The sequence below is a fragment of the Columba livia genome, chromosome 12, assembly GCF_036013475.1.
Source record: "Columba livia isolate bColLiv1 breed racing homer chromosome 12, bColLiv1.pat.W.v2, whole genome shotgun sequence".
In the NCBI taxonomy this organism is placed as follows: Eukaryota; Metazoa; Chordata; class Aves; order Columbiformes; family Columbidae; genus Columba; species Columba livia.
In genome coordinates, this window is record NC_088613.1 from 13,258,548 (window position 1) to 13,280,101 (window position 21,554).

The 21,554-nt window shown below is 36.7% G+C and overlaps 1 long non-coding RNA gene across 1 annotated transcript in view; it reads right to left on the reverse strand.

The window, feature by feature from the left end:
- Positions 1-21,554, reverse strand: part of LOC110357208 (uncharacterized) — a 108,355-nt gene that overhangs the window by 61,554 nt on the left and 25,247 nt on the right. The window contains exons 8-12 of the long non-coding RNA XR_010475691.1: positions 19,444-19,534; positions 18,800-18,909; positions 3,154-18,380; positions 2,403-2,504; positions 1,261-1,369 (exon numbers count right to left, since the gene is read on the reverse strand). This is a non-coding gene — a long non-coding RNA (uncharacterized LOC110357208). The remainder of the gene's footprint in view (positions 1-1,260; positions 1,370-2,402; positions 2,505-3,153; positions 18,381-18,799; positions 18,910-19,443; positions 19,535-21,554) is intronic.

Consider the following 21,554-nt stretch of genomic DNA (forward strand, 5'->3'; position numbering starts at 1 on the left):
TGTCCTTCATATCAAATAGTATGTTGAAGGATTCAGCACAGTGAGTGTCAATACCTCCAGTAAGGGTTTCTTGCAACCTCTTGTGTCTGCCTGTGAACAGGATGACAAAGGGATCTCATCTTCACAACTGTAGCTTTTGGCTTCCTATTTAAGTTTTAATCAATATTTTTGTTTATGCCAGAATATGACATCAATCACCTAACACCACGCTAAATAAATCAAATATTTTGAAATGAAATTCTCATGCTCCATTGCAAGTAAAAAAAGAACGTTTCATCAGGGTCCAGTACAAATGAGTCAAATACTTTCTGGGCTGCAGAAGACATGAATTATTTTGGAAGAATTACTTGCCACTTCTGGAATAATTTGGACTTATTATTTTCAGTTTCTTATTTTTTCAATCATTTTAAAGGCAGATAGCATATAGCATTATAGATAAAAACAAAACATTCTCAAAGCGAAGGAAGGGGGTAGGGGAAAACTGAAGGGGAGGAAAAAGGTTGCGTGTCTTTACAAAATAGGAATTGCAAATGCCAGATCAAAAATTTGGCACATAAACCTTGAAATCTCGGTGCTCGCCCAGGCTCTCCATTAGAAGGCAGCTTCTGCCCATTGCTAAGGGAATTCAAAATCTGTAATAATACTGAGGGCTAAAAGATTGGCCTTTTAGTTCTCCTAACATTAGATACTACTAATGAGTGTTTTTTGTGCCTCTTTTGCACATGGGCACTACAATAAATTCCAGTTCATTACTCGAAGGGTTTTCACATCAATTAAAGAATCCCGAGAGCTCAAAAATTCTCCTGAGAAATCTCTCTCCCAGGAAACAACTCATCCCAACAGTCTTTTGAATAGGAAGGCAATATATGAAGTGTGTTTGCCCTCAATGGAAGTGCTTATGCTACTATGCTTTGTAGGTAAAACACAGCACAGGAGAGCAAACAGATCACCAGCAGAAACCATGTGATAAAGAAATGAATGCCATTATACAAAAGTCTTTAGGTACCACAACCCAGAACATCTAGTCATCACCTGCTATACTGGAGGTAGCTGTGCTGTTTCTCAGGAGGTTTACAATTTAACATTCAAGTTCCTCGAGAGCCTAGGCTTTCACTTTTTTGTAGGCTAGGTCAAAGTAATTGAAAATATGAAGTAATAAATAGTGACCAGGTTTATATCATATCTTCCATCCCCAGTTTCTATGAATAAACCATTACTGTTTCAAGATGTAAAGGCAGGTAGAGATTCTTAAATACACACCTCAGCAACCCTCTGGTCAAATCCTTCACTTCCCACACTGGTAATCTCACACAGCATCACTCAGAGTCATTTGGAGAGTCAGTTATTCCTCGCTCCTGTCAGCTAAGCACTGGGAAAAGAAAAAAACTATTCACGAGCAACAAAGAACATCAATATACTGTTAGCCAGCTGACTCAGTCTCTCCGCAAAAGCTTCCCAACGCTGCTTGTAGGCATGGCAATAGAAGAAATTCCAGCTCTCATCTCTACTGGAGAACCTCTGAGGTTTTAAACATAATTGCTCCGCTCTGCTGCCTCCCAGAATAAAACACTTCATTTAGTATTCCTGTTTAAGTCTGCAGCCATACTAGCTGCATCGCATTGTAAAATACTGAATCCAGCTGCAAGGTCTAAATGAATGAACCCATGTTATACTTGGTCTTAGTCCATTCCCTCTCACAGAACCCTTGGTCTAGGGAACACTTCAATATCCTCTGCAGGGCTAAGGGACATTAAGAGTTAAGACTATAATGCACCTGCAAATTTGGTTGGATCGGTTAGCTGTAGTATGAGCCCCTTCTATCAATAAACTCTGCTTCTGCAAGTGATATTTCAGGCAGTCACTGGGAGACGGGTGACACAGTTGGTTGCACTGGCATAGCACACAAGGTTTTATTTGTCAACAAATGGGTTTCATGATCCATCATTAACACTTGATTCATTGGCCCAGCACTTTGGCAGAGTAATTTTTTATCACACTTTTCTACAGCATCATGTATTTCAGGAACTATCTTACTCACTGATTCGCTGGCAGAGGCTTCACTGGCAGAAGGCAGAATGTTTCCTTGCAGTCTCTGCTGGTCAGTGTGAGAGTGTGTAGTAGATAACATGCGGGACTATGTTATGGCTTTGCACATTACATCTGTTTTTGTTATGATCAGATCTGTCCCTCCTCTTATCACAATAAAAACAAGACTCACATCATTTTCTAATTCACCTAACATGATCCAGATCCTCAGAAGTAAAACAAAAACAAAACTAGAACAAACGCCCAACCCAACAAACCATTCTATATCCCTAATTTTGAATAGTCACCTTCACAAGTTTTCTGTATTTCTTTGTGCAATAAATAAATTCAATCAAAAGAAAAATACACTAACTCACTGTGGCAGATTGGACTCCATCTGTCAAGATTTCATGTTTGATACAGACTGGAAATTGCAGATAAAGGGGAAATATTCAGGTACTGTTCTTTCAATGAAAGTCCTGGAGGGAGATGAAGAGAATGATAAATTGGTTATGGTTACACCCTGAGCCAAGCCATTGGAAGTCTAATTAGAATCCAGAAGGACTGCAGCCAGGAAAGACAGATGCCGGAGAGAAGAGTAGTGGAGGGAAAAAGATATTAGTTTCAACTGGGACAGAATAAATATACAAATGACCTTAACTGTTAGCCAGAAAAAAATACACTTTGTCAGCTTGGATACAGAAGAGTTTCCTGTATATGCAATAGAGTATTCTTTGGAAATAGCTTAAAAAAGAATAAGAGGAGATTTGCTTAGAAAATATACATGAGAGGGGAGGAACATGCACCAACTCAGAACAAAGCGTGAAAATCAGATATTTGGAAGACTTGCTCTATGACAGCTTCCTGCATGACTTTAGCTAATTAATTTAATTTCCCTGAGTTTCCACATGTGTGCTAAGAGGCTGCAATGTGGTCTTCTGTGAGAAGACAAGTATATTAGAATGGGAAATATCCAAATACTAACTGGGACTACAAACAGAGATATGCAGTGTCTTTTGCACTAAGAAGAAGAAAGTATCTTCAGGTGAGAGCACAGGAAAAAACATTTAATCAAGACAAAACAAAGGACCCGACAAAGAATATTTATGCAAATTCACTCCAACTTACTACAAAGAGTCCAGTGACTAAACTGACAGGCCAGCAGAGCTAACAGAGGGCACTTTGCTCCTTGGGGACCAGGAGGTGACCCGCTGACAGACGGCACTGCTGACAAGAGGGAGAGGGCAAAACCAACTGATGGGCTGAGATGACCGCTTGCACTTTGAGCTGTACAGTGAATGAATACAAGATTGGATTTTACTCACATGAAACTGTTTGTCAGTTAAAAGCTCAGTAAGTGCCAGGGCTGAACAGGGGATCAAACGTGAGAGAGAACGACATTCAGAGAAGCTCTGGAATATCTTGATGCTGATTTTCTTAGAGCTAGGATGGTGTTACTCTGGCCCACACAAGAAAACCTGCATCACAGGCAACATCTCAACATCTAGCTTTCCCCTTATGTTATAACAATAGGTAAAAAACCAAAAGCAAACAACAACAACAAAACCAACCAACCCCCAGAAGAAAACAACAAAAACACACCACCACCACTGAAAAAACCAACAGCAACAGGAAAAAAAAGAAATCATTTTCGCTGAGGCTTGAAGAGAGAAGCTGTGAAATAGATTCTGCTCTCTCAGAACAAAGACTAATTATACAGAGTCAGCAGAAAGACCCTGAGTCCATGTTATTGAGTTCAGGAGAAGAAAAGCTGCCTGCAGGAAAGGTCACAAATATCTCTGACTACACCTCTGCAGTTTGATGTTTGGTCACACTTTGCCTTTGGCTCCATACGCCTGTTCAAAACTCAATCTTCAGTCACTAAATCAGACCAGGAGCACAGGATTAAGTAAATGATCTTCCCGTGGTGAAGCAGTACTCCATCTCTGCAACTATATCCTTCCCCAGTCATTAACAAGTTCTAGTGCTTTTGCTACAAACATTCTTGCTAAGTTTTCTGCTTTATTAATCTTTGAAAACAAACATGTAAACCACAACTTCCAAAAGAAAAAAGAAATATTTATTTTGGATTTACAAAAGACCTGTTGGTAACAGCAAAAATCTCCAAGTAATGCAGCGCTGTAAATGAAATAAATTAGAAAAAAACAGTGTGGGTTTCAGAAGAAAGAAATGCAGATATTTTCCTTGACAGACATGAAAAGAGATACAGATATAATACAAAATATTATTCATTTCTAGAAATATTATGTCAGAGAAAGACAAATGCTAGAGTGATTATAATGTTGCATGCAGGAAGTTCAGCTATTAAGACTTCCAGTTAAACTACGGCCAGTCTAGTCCTGGCCATAGCAAGACAAATTCATTTCAGAACTGAATATAATGTATGAGGTTGACAGATCATCTGTCAAAAAGGACAATTAGTATAATTTCATCAGTAGATCACAGGCATGTTATAATAGGTTGCTTAAAGATGCCTGATAAATGTGCTTGAAAATACTAGAACAAAGAAATCTTCCAAGCTGTAATATATGTTTGCTTGCCAGCAAATTACAACAGTTGAAATGTCTGTGCATTTATAGCATGTGAGGACTGGTTAAATAGAAGTTTTTTGTTCTGTTATTATTTAGCATTTCTGTTGCAGAAACAAACTGGTTTAATGTAGTACCACTAACTGCCTAGAAAAGGAAACACAGAAGATGATGCTGCATGTCCACATTTATGTTAATAGTGCCTTCTCCCTAATTTAGGATCTCTTCCTACTTAATTTGTTTTCTTGTTTCTGACTGATCAAGCTAACAAATGCACTATGACAGTTATAAAACTAATTATTACTTTTTTTTCTTTCTTTTCACTCTCTCGGAGGCTAAGAAACTAAACATCGCAACAAGAACTCCAACAGTAATTGGTCTTCAGTGTCACTATGTCCCAACCAGCTTCAAGCTGAAATACAAACCGAATTTTCCTATCTCATTACAGGTAGCAGTAGAAATGTAAATCAAATTTTCCTCCTGTCACGGGTATGTTACATGCCAATATGAAGTCTTCACTAGTAGTCTGATTAACTTCAAATTAATGCCACTTAAGTGGTATCATGGGGGAAGAAAAAGTTAAGCACTGTAAATGAAAAATACAGTAAATAAGCTAGCATTACATGCTAACCATTGCTCAAGGACAAAATGCTAAACATGTTGAAATAACTGCTGTATTCAGTAACCTGCACCTCCCAGCATCAGAACTCTGAATGAAAATTGAACAGAAAGTTTACATTTTTCTTTCTTTTATAAAATACTTTGCTGCTGCAGACCAGAGACTGCTAAAAAAAAAAAAAAAAAAAACAAACAAAACACCACAAACCACAAAACAACCAACCTGCTAGTTTATACATCAAAGAAATGTTCAAAAAACAATGTAGATACATACAAGTGACTATCCCTCCTGTGCTCCACTGTATGACACATAGTTTACAACATTCTAAGGCACAAATTCATCTTCAACTTGGCTAGACATATCCCAAATGTTTTAATTTGCAGTCTTCCTTAATTATGACAAAATTACTTTTCTTTAGTTCTTTATTCTTTTTTAATATACATTATATTTGCTATGTTGCTACTTTATTCTGTTTTAGGGACAAAGGAACAGAAGGTTTATGTCTGAGAGTGTCACCTAACTTGTGACATTGGTAAGATTTAAGAATGACAATTCGGAGATCAAGGGGACTTTACTGCTGGCAGTAGAGGTATACAATTTTGGGATTTAGGTAGCTAAAGCAGCAGTCAGACCACAAGACTTGTCTCCTTGATTTTTAACACTGTATTTGAGAAGAAAAAACATTAATACAGATCTCTCCGGGGTTTTAGATCATAGAGGTGTATAGGGCATTCTCATACATTTCAATTTTTTGTGTCTTTTTAATGTTCCAAGCAGGATATCTTCCAAACATAGATGAAAATATTGGGGTTTTTTATCTATCTCTTACTACATATAGAATAAAACCAAGTACAGGAGAGCTTGGCCTTGGCTCTGAATTCGATTTTTTTTTCCCTACATGGTTCAATGTTCATAAAGAGACTCTTGCAATCCTTAGTCAGGGATTACTTCTTCTCCTTTCCAACATGTGCAGAATACTGCTGGCTGCTTTCCAGACACAATGATATAATTTCATCATTTTATAAAAATGCTTGAATTTGCATCCAGTGCTTTACACTGTAACTATGGGCTTGGTTCTTTTGAATTTGCTTAAGCTTATCTTTCTAGCTCAGCTTAACTATTTGTCTTGCATATTTAGGCTCCACTGTCTGCTCTTGTCAGACACCAAACAATGATTTCCTTTTGTTTCTCCTCAATCTTGTCTGTATTACAGGCAGTTTTATTCAAGTTACAGCACTTAATGCATTAATCACTCTTAATTTCTGTTTTAAAAGGGGAATGTCGAAGGCAATGATAAATAAATGCATAGCTGAGATGACCCAGTAGTCATCCTGGCATATGAAAACATGGTAGTCTGGTGTCCTGATAGATCACTGCATTTGTTTCCATTGAATTGCAGCAACATCTTGAGAAATATTATGACTATCTTAAGCTCTGTCAGCCTTCTGCATTAACAAATAAGGTAAGTCACCAACTGTACAAATGCACAGTGAAAAACAAGAGCTCAATTTGGGAAGCAGAGTGGGAGTTTGAGTGGTGTGTTTGAGTTCCCTAGTTACAGATGACATTTAGGACTCAGTCACTACTGATATCAAGGAACAAATCGAGGAAACCTAAAACTATCGGTGAAACCTGCTAATTAAAGTGCAATTTAAAGAGAACAATTAATGATTAGGTGTATAATTGTTCACAGTAACCATTCAGAGGAAGAGAATATTGCCACACTAAGATATGCTCTGTGTGATCAGCAAAAGAAAGCGTAAAATAAAGAGGGTTTTTGCTCCCTTCTAAAAACAAGGTAAGTATAAAACATTTTTGCTAGCCATTGTTAACACGGAAGGGAGAAAAGTGAATAAAAAGAGAGCCTGTGATTAACTCTGGCAGGAAAATACGGTATCAATCTACCAGCATTGATCTGGACTACTTTATCCCTTTCTATGGCTATGGGATGTTTGAGGAGGCCAGATTTGTCACACATTATGTCATCTGGACTACTTAATACACCAGCAAACATTTGCTGGACAAAGAATGTTAAATGCTTTCTTTACCAATGCCAATGTTTTTGATTGCTTGTTGTTTGCTTCTCTGTCTTCTCCACTTTTGTCTTCCATCACAACAAACTCTTCTAATTCCCTTTTTATTTCCTTTTTCCTCACTCTAATTTTTCCTAGTTTATTATGCCTTATTCTCAGCTGACTTTCTTGGCTGCTCAGCACTCTGCTTTTCTTGTCTCTAACTCCATCTTACACAATTTCAATCCCTATTACTGAACTTGCATAAACACAGTAGCATAGGAAAATTAAACAACTGAACTACCAATCTGAAGAAAATGTCTCAATTTTTGGAAGCTATTATACTGCAAAATTAAATTAAAATATTACTTAAAGAAGGGGACAGAAGCTGAAAAAGAAAACAAAGAATTTCCTAACAGATAGAAAAAAAAAGACAAAGCATCAGTGAGGTACAAAGTGCCTACTTTTAGACCAGCTGGCATATGTTACTTTTAAAGATACCAGACCTTGAAAGAACATTTGGAACTGGACATATTACTGTTATTTGGAGTAGTAACAAGGAGGGTTTTTTCTGTATTGTTTTTTTTCCTAAGCTCAGTAGCACAAGACTACCATGCACAAACACTGCAGTGGGCCTCTATAATACATTTTACTTCTGTGACACCACGCAACAGCAGATATCTCCAAGAAAAGCTCAGATTGTTCCAAGTTGAACTGCTCCATTTACATGTTCCTTCCAGACAACACTGGTGAGATGTTGTTTTTTGAAGCACAGTGTTCATATATCTCCAAAATCAATGGAGAAAATACCAGATTAGATCTCAGGGCCTGGGGTTAATATCAAGTCAGGTAAAAACAGAACTGGTGAAGAGAAGTCTCTATACTTCTCTTTGTCTCAGTTTTTCTTTGCTTAAGCAGTGATAAAATACATTCCTGTAAGATATTTTCTGTAACAGGATTAATTGTACTGTGGAAGTACTGGATATTATGTGAGATTAGAAATTCAGATGTTATAATTACCCTGTGTCCATTCCCTTTCTTGAATCTTGAGAAACAGACTCTGTTTTATTTTGAGTAGACTGAATTCAACACATTATTTTGGAATGTAAAGAAATTACTTTGATTCATATACTTCAAATTGATTTGACGCTTTATTTTGTTAGAATGAGTGAGCCCTGAACAAATAAACTCACCTACCTAGGCACACAATTACTTACTTGTATTTATTTTATTGTGACCCCTCTTATGTATTCTTTCTGTAACATAAACAGTCCCAGTCTTCTCATCTCACTGCATATGAGATTTTTTCAAAGGCCCTAGTTACCCATTCTTGGTTAGAACAGTCTAGCTTACTCTATTGGTTTATATAATATTAACACTGCCAAAAATATTGACTTGCTTAAAATTAGTAATCTTCAACTCTTTGAAGAAAATAAGTGAAATATTACTTATTCCAAAACAGAGTTTATAGTTGATGTTTTTTTAATCAACAAAAAAATGGTACAGATATCAACATAATTGAATTTTACTTTAAAGTTAATTGTAGGGCCCTGAACTATTCTTGGACTGACAGCTTACTAGGCTTCTCAGTAGCATCAGTTATCAGATATTTAAAGACTCCTTTTCACAATTTCTATCATATACTGTCCTGGGGAAACAGGCAGAGTCAAATATGTTCAAAGGGTTTTTTTAATAGAACTTACCTGATTATTATTTTCAACAGAAAATGTAGACTTTTCCCAAAGACATCTGAAGTCCTTTGAGAAAATCAAAGTTCTAGTTTTGAAGCCTTTATAGACAGAAAGTGGAGCTGACATGAGCTGCCCAAGCAAGCAGCAAGGCAACTGACAATAAACCTCTCAAAAATAATTTCATTCATTAAATGAGATTTTTTAGAACATTCCTGAACTGTAAATAATATAAAGGTTAGTGCTCAAAGATTAGAATAAGTTAGAGGATAATTTATTTTCTGTGTGTTTTGCAAAATACAGAAATCCAATTTCCAGCTACTTTTTCCATTACCTGAAATAAATATTAGGGTCTGATCACACATTTAATAAGAATATGCATAACTTTCTGGAAATTTTTATCAGGAGAAAGGAGAATATAGGCAGTACAGACAAACAGTCCATAGAAATGAGGGACTTTGGCTTTGGGGAAAAAAAGTTTATCTTATTATAATAAAAAACGTTTCAGAGTGTTAAGGGAGAATAATCTTCTGTAGTTTCTTGGACTTTATTCTTTGTTCTGAATTGACAGAATTACTTAGTTGGTAACAAAATTTATTTCAGCAGTACTGTTCCCTTGAATAAGTGTTTTGAAATCTATAATCAATTAGTAAGCTCAGTTATTGAAACACAGCCTTGCAATAAATACAAACCATTATTTCCCAAAAATTGGAAGTGGTTGTTATGAAAACTACTGATGCTTTCTGGAACTACAGACACCTAACATGACATATACAATATTGCAGAAGTGTGAAAGTCCACCTCGGGCTGTAGCAGGATTCTTCTGCTGTTGGGTAAGGAAGCGGATCCCCAACAGACACGGTTAGTGACAACTCTGATTTAACAATTTGCTATTTTTGTCCTTCTTCATGGATTGCATTCTTTTTGCTTTACACTGTAAGGCCTTGTTGTCACCCAGATCAGGTTCTAAATGCAACACAGCAAATCCCCAATGCAGTTTAGAACACGATTCTGCAGAGATTGTTCCAGCCCAAAGGAGGGAATATCACACCACAGTGTGAGCACAGATACAGCACAAAGGCAGGACAAGGGATTCTTAAGCCAGTGCAAAGGTTCAGTGTTCTGTCTTGTGGTGTGTCTTTAGAGTCAAGCTCCAAATCCCAGTAATAAAACTGAGAAAGTTATTTTATTATGAAAGTATTTTTATATTTGTTTGCAATTAATTGAACTTCCACATACTTGGCAGTGCAAAGCTGGATCAATTATAAATCCTAAGAAAACTGAATGTGTACAAACCCACTGAACAGAAAGTCTTCTAGCTGTTTAGACCAATACACAAAAATCGTGACGATACAAAGGAAAATACTTCAGCTCTTAAAGCGTTTGCCTTGACAGAATTATTCTGCTCTGCTTCAGTTAATACTGCCATTTCTTAATATAGCACATAATTTGATTTAAAAGTGAGACCCATTCAGAGATCTCATGTCTTGTTATCTGTGTGTTTTCTTTACATAGTTACTGAATAACTTATAACTCCTTGGAAATGCACATTGCAGTGAAATATAATATTAAGTCAGTTTATTACCATTACTAAATGTACTGTTACATTATAAATCTTTAAAAGCATGTCAGGACCTACCTAAGCTTTGTGACAGATTGAACATTAAGGCTTGCAGTGGCCTATGAAAAAAAATCTAATTTTCCAATATTATGACAGCTATACAATGTGTAAATGCTGAAGTCACTGATTACATTTGAGTCAAATATTTATTTACCAACTGACAAAATGTTAGTCCTGGCAAGATATACAAAACTTGATGCTAATTAAGGAGACAGTTTCTCCTGATAGCATTCAACATTTTGTAATGTAGTTTTTCCAGAAAAAGGCCACAGTAATTTCACGCCCCCCTATCCCCCACATAGTATAATTTCCATTTCATGCACCTAAAATTTTATGGTACTAGTAAGAACAACATTCTCCACCTTACTTACCTCTTACTTTTCCTTACTACTGTTAAAAATGGTGTTAACTAGCTAACATAATTGCAATAATCTGGAAATATTGAAGTATGAAATATAATTACATTATATTACCACTCCGGTCTACCAGAAAACATCTCTCACCTCAGTTGATGAAGATGCAATCACAAAAGCAAATAGGAGAACGCATGCTGAAAAAAACAGACAGGAAGATGACAAAAAGAAACAAAGATGAGGAAATATATCAGGTCAAAAAAACAGGGAATGTACAAAGTAAAGAAAATCAGAACACAGGGAAAGGTTAGGATATGGAATAATTAATAGTGAGATGCACCCATCACAAGATAGCTAGAAATTTTGCAGTTACTGTTTTCACTCTGTTTCATTAAGGAATTAATACACACAATATGATTTGAGTTTCATAATGTATCTCATGGTATAAAATGCTGATATACTGTTTTTGTGATGTTTTCACTCTTGAACACTCATCTCCTTTCACCTAAAATAGACTGATTAAACTTTAAACAGAGAAGACATGAGTTAGGATGAGTTTATTTGCTGTTCACATATGGTTTCTGTCATTGTTGCACAAGACATTAGAACAGAAAGAAAGGGCAACTGTCTAGACCCCGCTGAATCACTTGGAGTCCTACATATGGTTTCTATTAATCTTTCCTTTTCTCAGAAACCTGTTCCTTTTTCTACCTTCCCCTCAATCTATAAAACTCTGTCTCTCTGCCTGTCTCTTAAACCACACCACAAAACTCATTTGTGAAATTAGAATCTGATTCTGCAAACATTTGCCTGCATATGCGTATAAAACTTTAGGCTACATCTTCTTAATGACTTCAATATGACTGAAATAATTAAAGCTCAAAGCATACACAAGCTGTCTTAATTCAGATTAGAAAGTAACTTCTTTCCATGTCACAGTAGATGAGGACTCTGTGATCTGAAGCATGGTAATGCTGAAATTCAAAGGCAACCTCAACATCTGACGTTCACCTGAGGTAGAATAGCCTCCGGCGACTCACAGAGATGGGAAATCAGCCAGAAAGGCAGACAAGGCATGTGATCAGAGGCATGCTTGCCCCCTAAACTAACAAAGCATGAAATAATCCCAGTTACAAAACCAAACTGTAAACACTTTTCTTTTGAGAATGTCTCAGATACTTGGGCTTAACTGGCTAAACAAGTGCAGACACAACTATGTGGCTTAGGGGATACCTGCTCTCAGTAACTCCCTTCCTAAGCACTGGGGCACTAACCACTGCATTGTATTTATAATCCTTGTTAAAATACAAACATACATACATGCATAAATATATACACACTCACCAGTGTGATCTCATATGCAAATAATAAAATAAACTGGCTACCCTGGCTTACTGTGAAATGTATATCTGTGGATTTCCTTCAGAAAAATCCCCAGCCTTTTATTTTTTATTGTTTTCTACTTTTTCCCTCAGAGAAAACAATAGGGAAAAAAAAGCAGGAAGGAAGACAAATTCTTCGCATGAAGGTACTCACCAGTACAAGACGCTAATGGCACAAAACCACAGAATCTATTAAACAAGTATTTTTTCTTATCAATGAAATAGCTGTATATCTAGAATAGGCATTTTTCTAAGTATACACTAAATTCACTAATGCAGAGAAGTTTATCATAATACAAAAAAGTATCCGTCATAGTTAAGCTTATTTCATTCTACAAACATTGTACCAATAGAAAGCTGCCTGAAAGTAATGAATATTTTCACATGCTGCTTCTGTTTGTTTAAGGTGAGATGACTAAAACAAAGATTATATAGAAGAAATATCAGTTTCACAAGTTAGAAAGCAAGTTTCTCAAAGCAATTCAATTGGAATCATTATTCAGTTTCTAATCTGCTACCCATTAGGAAAAGAGTTTCCCCTCCAGGTCACTTATATGGGAAGAAAAATACACAGTTGTTATTAAAACAAGGTAATAGATAAGTAGCAGGTATCAGTGGGTTGGGCCACCCTTTATGTTGTCTGTGTGACACCTGGAGCTCATAATTTTTTTTTTCCATATTCTCCATCTAGTGCATATTACTTCTATTGTTAGCAAAAACAAGCACACAATTAATCTATTGAGCAAGATTTACTAGCGATAAGGAATGCTTTTTGTACCTACATAATACTGTGTTTTCCAAGTATGGTGAAAAGAGACTGCAAGGAGGTATCCTTCCTCCTTCATAAGAACTTACATACTGAATTATGATGCAAAATACCTGAACTGTGCACGTCAGGACTTCTAGTCCTCTCTGAAAATTGGAGTTAAAAAGCCACTGACCTTTCCTTTACAGACAACATTTGTATCTCAAAGTCCTTGCTTATAAATACACAGTATCTGATGTGCACTGTTTTTCTTCACACTTTCTTATGGAAACAATCCCTCCATCAGACCCTATGATCACTAGTATTATGTATTGATACTAATAATACGATTAATAATCTCTTGTAAGTTTCTTGTGGGAGGGTTCTCTTTTTTTTTAATTAGGTTGTTTTCAGAAAGAATATGCATGAGTTTCATCAAATACAGAAGATAGGTTTGCATTTGGAAAACCAGAAGCATTGATTTTTTTGTGCGTAAATATATAACAAGGTGCTATATAAAGGAATAAAGACTTAAGAGTAGTTTAGGAGAGCGCCTTTCTAAATGAACAAGAGCTACATTGTACTCCAGAACTCAGCTGAATTCCTTATTGTAAGAAAAATCACTCTGTATCCATAACCAAATACAAAGACTTTCAATTAATTTCTGCTAGTTCATTAGCCAAACAATACAATATCCATGGAGGATACTTGGCTGATACTATAGCCAATGTAAAATTAAATTCACAGTAAAATACTAAGCATTGGACCAGTGATTCTTCGAGCTTAGTTGTGCTGGTGTGGGCATTCAATGCATACGTCAGATAAATACTGCTCCGAGCTATCTCTATATGGCCATTTAAAACACAGAGAATGACTGAGAGAGAGGCCAGTCAAATATTACAAGGACATGCTCAAGGCAAATTTTCGAGCTGTGTGGTATTAATTCCACCATGTGGACAGCAGAGTTGAAGACCGTCTGTGGGGGCAGAGATTATATACTAAATCTGTCAAAGTTTATGAGCAAAATGGTATCGACAGCGCACATCACTACAGATGCCAGAGAAAAGCAGGTGTTGTGGATGAAGGAAATGCAACTTCGGCACCTACTATGCTGCTATAAAAATCAGAGTAGTTTTTCAATCAAAGAAACATCAAAGGCAGAGTTTTTTTAAACCAGATTGATATAAGGCTCTATTCTTCCCTACTTCCATGCTCTTCAAAATATAATTATAAAATGAACTGGACCACATTCATTCATTATGCAATTCCACTGAAGTTATTTCTGGGAGAAAATCTAATCCACTAACATAAGTTAGCAGCATTTTGATACCTTTTAATTAAACAAACTGGATTTCCCCTCATCTTATCTGTACTGCTTGAAAAATACCAGGTTTTAAAAAATAAGATTACTACTATTACATGTGGACTAGTAATGATTAAATGTGTCAGGGAAAGAAATTCAAATTGTTGATCCTGGGTAGAAATATATTCACTTTTTCGTAAACTAGAAGCTTCCTTGAAATTTCACAGAACAGGTCTTAGCAAAATGTTTATGCTGTTGGCCTGTTTCAGATATCAAAACACATGAAAGTGAAATGTGGATGTTCATTTGCTTTCTCTTCTAGATACCTGTATAAAGAGACTAATCTGCTCAGGATCTGCCAGCAGAGCACAGGGCAGAATGGTATCATTTAACCCCAGCCAACCACCAGGACCACACAGCCACTCACTCGTTCACTCCCCACCCAATGGGAGGGGGGAGAGAATTTAAAGGTAAAAAAACCCTCATGTTTGTCCTGGCTTTGCTCCCTCCCAGGTTCTTGTGCACCCAACAGAGCATGAGAATCTGAAAAGTTCTTGACTATCCAGCAACAATCAAAATATCAGTGTATTATCAACATTCATCTTCTACTAAATCCAAAACACAGCACTACAGCAGCTACTAGAAAAAAGAAAACAACAACTCTATCCCAGCCAAACCAGGACACAGGAAAGCAAATGTTTGTATCTTGCCAAATAGCTCATTGGCATCTGAGTCATTCAGATTGCTTCTTTTAATTCTCTTTAAGGTAAAAATCTGTATGAGTTACTAATTTTTTGTGAAACACCAGCCATTCTTGTGCAGCCGCTGGTGACTTGCCACTCTGGCACAGACACACAAGTATTAACATAAACCTGTTTCCACCTTCACTGAGCAAGTAGAGCCAGAGCCAAAGCTTTAACATCTCTTTCAATTGACTTTGCTCACATATCCTCTATGCACACATTCCTAATTCCATTTACTACACTTCTCCTTGCATATGTTTTTGCATTATTCAGCAACAAATTCAGTCCTCGGGCATAAACAAACAAATCACATATGTTTCATTAGCTGCAGAAAGGTCTAATTGCAATAAGCACAGATACAGAAGTAGGGAATTCCAAAATATAAAGATCTGTCAGAATAGTTACTATAGTCACACCACAAATTGCATGTATTTAATACAAATCTTATAATATAAATAATTTAATAGATACAAACCTGATGAAAAACTGAAAGGAAAACCAAAAAGGAATACATATTAGAGCAATAACACCCCATGGCAAGATACATTTAAGTATAAATTGGCCAAACACAACTCCAATTTCAATTTCTCAATGAAGATTGTGGATTTAAACACCTTCTCCCATGCAGAGACAGTTGAGATTTTACATTAATGAAGGAACAAATAAAACCCACGCAATATAAAACTGAATTCCACAGAATTCTGGGTTTTCCAGAAGGGGAGCAGATTACAACAAATTGACCATCAACATTGCTTTTCTCTTCCCTGTATAATGTAATTATTCTAGATGTTCATCAAAACTACACTTATATTTTAAAAATACCCGCGTACCTAACACTACCTCCAGGTTCTCACACTTATTTCAAACTGCTTGAATTTTCTCAGTGTGGCTATGACTTACAGGTAGTAATACCAAGACATTAATAACCCTAGAAAATATCCAAGATTTTAATAAGCTTACAGGATGGTATAGGAAAAAGAAATTATATATATATATATATATATAAATATCTGTTTATGTAATGAAACTGCATATCTGCAAATAGCATTAATTCAGAGAATTTCAGTGAATAGCTTAAAGTCATATTTCCTGTTTCAATTCTGAAACTTTAGCTTGCTAAGTTAAGAAATTACCCAGGAAGAACAAAAAACCCAACCAGCTTTTAAGGAAAACAACGTTATTCCTACCTGCTCAAAAGAAGACAAGTACAGGCACCAAATATTCGTAATTTTGACTGTCTCTGAAAGAAGATACTTACATAAAAAACAATGGCCCAATTCCAGTCTTGATTTTTTTTTTTTTTTTTTAAGAAAAAAGGCTTTATTACAGTACAGTCTCTGGTATTAAAAAGAGGTAGATGCACCTCCTGCAAAATCAGGAAGAGAAACTTCTGTCTGTGTGCGTGTACACACACGTACATAGTATGTCTGCTTACATGTACATTAATACAGGTAGAGAGATATAAATATAAGCCTGCATCGAAACACATGGCAAGGCTAGCTTAAACAGAAGTAAAACGTCAAAATTTACTACCATTTATCGCAATTAATAACTGTAACTTTTGGACAATGCCTTGCATCCATTGTAGGAATAGACAGATATTAAGTCCAATACCAGTAGTTCCCATAGATTACAAAGGTAAGATCAACCATTTTTTTTCTTCTATATTGGTAGGAAATGGCTAAGAAATGTAGAAAATGCCGTGATTTTTCAATCAACTTAAACTGCAATGCCTTCAATTCTTTAATTATCAGAAAGCCCTATTGTGAGCAGCACTGCAGAGGTATTTTCACAGCTGCAGACTATATTCACATCCCTGGACAATGATGTGCACTGACTCATTACAATGACTCATTCTTGCATTTTCAAAGCCATGTGCATATATTGAAGTCATCTTGTACAATTCATGCCTCTGTTACACAGTCCTTAACTTTGCCTGAGAGCATCACATAGATAAGCGGTAAGCCACTTTGAACTCACTTCTTTACCTAACTACATTCCTATGAATAAATTACTGAAGTATAGCACCTTATGTGATCTTACATATGCTATTTACAGATGACTTTACAAACATTTAGTGGCTTACAAGTACAAGTTGCAGAAAAGGTAGAAAGATTGCACTTCTATGACACCAAACACCACTAAAGATCCCACCTTCCTGTGTCTTAACTTCATATAACTACAAAACAAATTCTAAAAGGCATTTCATAAGAGATGAACGTTGATCCAATTTACCATGTCTTATTAAACCTGAAGTTGAGAGGGAGTCTGATAGAACTATGAAGAGCAAAAAGGTAAATTGAGATGAAGACAAATGGGAGCCAAGCACTTTATCACATATCTTCTTATAATTACGAAAGTGTCAGAAACTCTGTCCTAAATTTGTTCTGTTGAGGTTAATAAAACAGATCATTGTTTCCAAGGCTAAGTCATGTTAGAATTTTTATTAGGAACTGCCTTCTAACAAATGAGAAATACAAGAGCAAAACTGTTATTTGAATGTCACTGGTTCTTCATATTTAATACATCTAATTTCCTCTTTCTCTTAGCAATGCTGCTGGTTGAGCTGTCTGCAGAATTATACAGTGCTCAGGCACAAACACAGAAGAGCCAGTGGTTTGCAATTGAAATGAGATTTCATAAATCAAGAGAATACAACATTCTCTGTTAGCAGAAAGCTGGCTCTGCACTATTTTAGAGCAATATTTTAAAGAACATTTTCATCCAAGCACAAAATGATTTTATCAGTAGTGTTAGTACCAGTTATTCTTTTATATATTACTGGTGTCTTTTCATATCTTGCACATAAAAATACATAGTCCTTCCTTCTTTCAACGTCCTTTATATATGTATTAAAGGTTTTATTTAACAATCTACTTCCTAAAAATCTTATCTCTTCTTTGATTGTGAAACTTGGCTGTTAAGTATTTTTTCACTCACTGTTCATTTCATTCATGCAAAGACTCCAGCTTTATTTTTAGTGTCTTATATAATTGTTCACTAATGCCTTATTAAAGCTGAACACCTGTAGCTTCAGTTATCTTATAAACGAGTTAACAAGGAAAAATACCCACCTAGGGAATCTTTTTTTTTATATCTCAACCAGAAGAATTAAAACATTTTATGCTTCCTCAAAGTTATCTGTTCTTTGGTCCCAGCATTTCCAGCTGTTATTCATGCTTTTTGGCAGTGAGGAAAGCATCATATTTACACCAAAAAGAATGAACAAGGCAAAGTGGATTCTTCTGTAGGAAGCCTTCGAAAAAGCTCATCACTTTGGATATGTTACTATTTAGGAGATGTGATGAAACTGTCCATTTCAGAAGCCTGGCATTCTGCTCTGCAAATAGACAAGAAGTGATTTAATCTGAGAAGCATTCCAGGTTACAATGAGATTATTTGCTCACAGTTGTTTATTCTATCTCATTTAAAATATTGATGCAGGCACTAGCAACAGGTTGCTTTGCTGCCTCCAAACAGCCTATATTAGGAAGAAGTGACTAAGCTCCATAGCTAGCAGCAATCAGCTAGCGGGTTGTGTGTACAGCGCAGTTTCGGACTGGGTTGGATAAGCAGTCTTACTTGCAGCTGAGCCTACTACTACCCACCCCAAGTGTCTCATTGCTCTCACTCCTCCCCCAAGGCAGAACTGCCACTCCTGCAGGTTTACTTGTGCAGCTGTGCATGTCCCAGACAGGGAACAGCCACACATGCTGCTACACCAACAGAGCTGAATGGGAGAAGAGAGAGGGGACTCACTTCCAGGGCAGAGACAGAGCAGTGACAAACAGCTGTACACAGCAATATTTTCTCCCAGATCAGAACCTCACGCTGACCCCAGTCGTAGTGTAGGTAATGAAGTTTGCTGCCTGTACTGGCACAAAAACCACATAAGTTAGAGGACAGACTATGGTAATGGGACACCCTACACAGACTGGCATTTACAACAGATTAGCTATTCTGACAGCAGTTTGTCCTTGACTGAAATGCAAGCAAATCCTCAGTATAAACAAGATCTCAAAGAATATATGTGGACAGAAGCCAAAGAGCAAGGACAATTTTGCATCAACCTAGAATCTATTGCTTTAATTTGTCTATATAGCTATATAAAACTAGCAATTTATCTTGTCTTTTTCTTTTTCTGAACAGCCTTTTGTAAGGAAATCAAATATTCTCACAAGTGTGATTCTTAGTATCATTTCTGAATAGGAAGAGCAGGTCTTCTTAGTATCATTTGATAGTGTGCAATGTAATTGGCTCCTGGCTGATGTCTTCATTTATTTCATTCATTTTCAACTTCACATCAATACTGAAATCTGGTGCAAGCCCCGTCCTCTTAACAGAAGAAGACTGTGACATAATCCTGGAGGAAGAAAAAGTAAATGATCCAAGGCAAGGTTGACCTGAATCCAAAGTTCCCAGTAACGTCATCTATCTCTTCCCATACTCCACACTGCTGGATGCACCTTCTGTGGTGTGGCACTATTTAAAATTCTGAAAGAGGAAGGAAATATAGGTTTGGATCTGTAATACATAGTTCACAATAATAATAAAATAAAATAATTCACCAGGTTAGTACTATTGTAATTAATGCCTACCAAACTGATCCTTATTGCACTTACATTACTGCTAGGATAATCCTTTTAGAGAGGGCTCTGTTGAATTCCCGTTACCTTAACTGAAAGCATAATAATGCAGACACACAGCCTGTTCTAAAAATGGTTCTCTAAGCTTTTTAATGACTGATCATAAAATAGACTTATTGGAATACTGTAAAACAATTCCTTGTTTATTTACAGGTATGAAAAGAAAGCCGCCATTCACAATCTGTCAGATTTTACAGAGTATCACAAAACTTAGAATATATGCCCAGTTTAGACACTGCAAAATAAAGATGACTCACTTGAAATGATGGCCTGAGGGCCTGCATGTTGTAAAGTTGACATATTTGAGTTATAGGAAAACCGAAGTGTCCTGAGCTAATGAAATCCATTGATTCCTGGACTTTAAAAGTTTCAGACAGATCTGTACTGAAAATTTATTTAAATTTATTTCTATTACTTCTGTTTTTTTCTCTATATGGCCCTGCTGAATGACCTGACGTTTGGAAAATCCTGGATCTGGTAACTGGAAAGAGTTTTATGTTGCTGAGAGCTCTGCGTTTCAACAAAAAGAACCACAGTCCTCCAATAGATTATGTGTTAAGGAGACATGGATCCCACATGTATCTCACAAAAAGCATCTCTATAAAATTATGCTGGTAAGATTCAGTGCAGACTCCTAACTCAACCATATCAGAGCATACACAGCCTCCCGTACCTGCCCAATGCCCCAGTTTTGGGTTGCAAGGGAGAAACTGTAGCACACACCAGATATAGGACTGGTCAAGATCTTACAGGGACCTAGTCTTAGGCAACCAGTCTGTTACATAACACCCCTGCCATGAGACCAAATATAAACCACTGGAGCACAGATCTACAGAAGGTTTTAGGCATCTGGAGTGGAACTGAATTCAGAGAAGAGATATTCAGTACTCTCACCTGATAGCAAGGTTTTCACTATCGACATGGGATCAGATCAGTCTTGTGAGGGCTAATGGGTGTCCCACAGCTATACCCATCTAAGGTCCTCCTGTGCTGCGCTCCCTTCAACTAGTTGTGGTTCCTCAAATTCCTTACTCTGGAACCAGAAAGCCAAGAGCCTGGGGATTTGTTGCTCCATTTATTTCTTCATTGGCGTTAATAAAAAAACATTGGTAAACTTTGAAACTATGGGTTGAATCCAGGATTCTTGGGGCTCCCCTGCTGCAAGGTTGGAAGCCCAAAAGTTCTGGGCTGGATTCCCAGGTACCCTGTAACATTTAGGCAGTCTGCATGGCAGAGCAGCCACAAGGCACAGCTCCTGACCATCCTGCATCTGCTCAGGGAAATTGATATTCAGGTAGAAACAGCGAAACTGAAGTACACAGAATACAATTTTACAGAGCAGCTGGGATATGGAGAAAGCACATGTTGTTTGGAAGTGTTATATTTTATTTCCTGAGTTTGGGGGTTAGGGACAATTTTCTTGTTAAATACATCAAAATGTTTTAGGTTGTCCTCTGAGCAAAATCTTCCAATTTCTTAAAATACCCAAAACACAACAAAAGTGGAAACAACAGTCACCAGTTCAGGGAAAAACTCTCAAAAAAAACTGTGACGTGAGATCCGCGCTCTCTAAAGTTACAGAACAGCTAAGTAGACAAGAAGACATTGATACTACCTAGCAAAAATAGCATAGGAAAATGCATCTCTGACTGGATTCTATGACCTACAGTTATTAATCATCAATTTGTCTAGGCTTCTGCCACTGCCACTGCACTTGGATGCAGGTCAAAGCTCCTGCAGAACATTAAGAAAGCCCACAGATGTATCTACCTAAGTACTGGTGACAGTTTCTTTCCTAAGTCACTTTTCCTTCTAATTCAGGTACACCAGGAATGATGTCAATTGCATTCTATCCATCACTCATCACA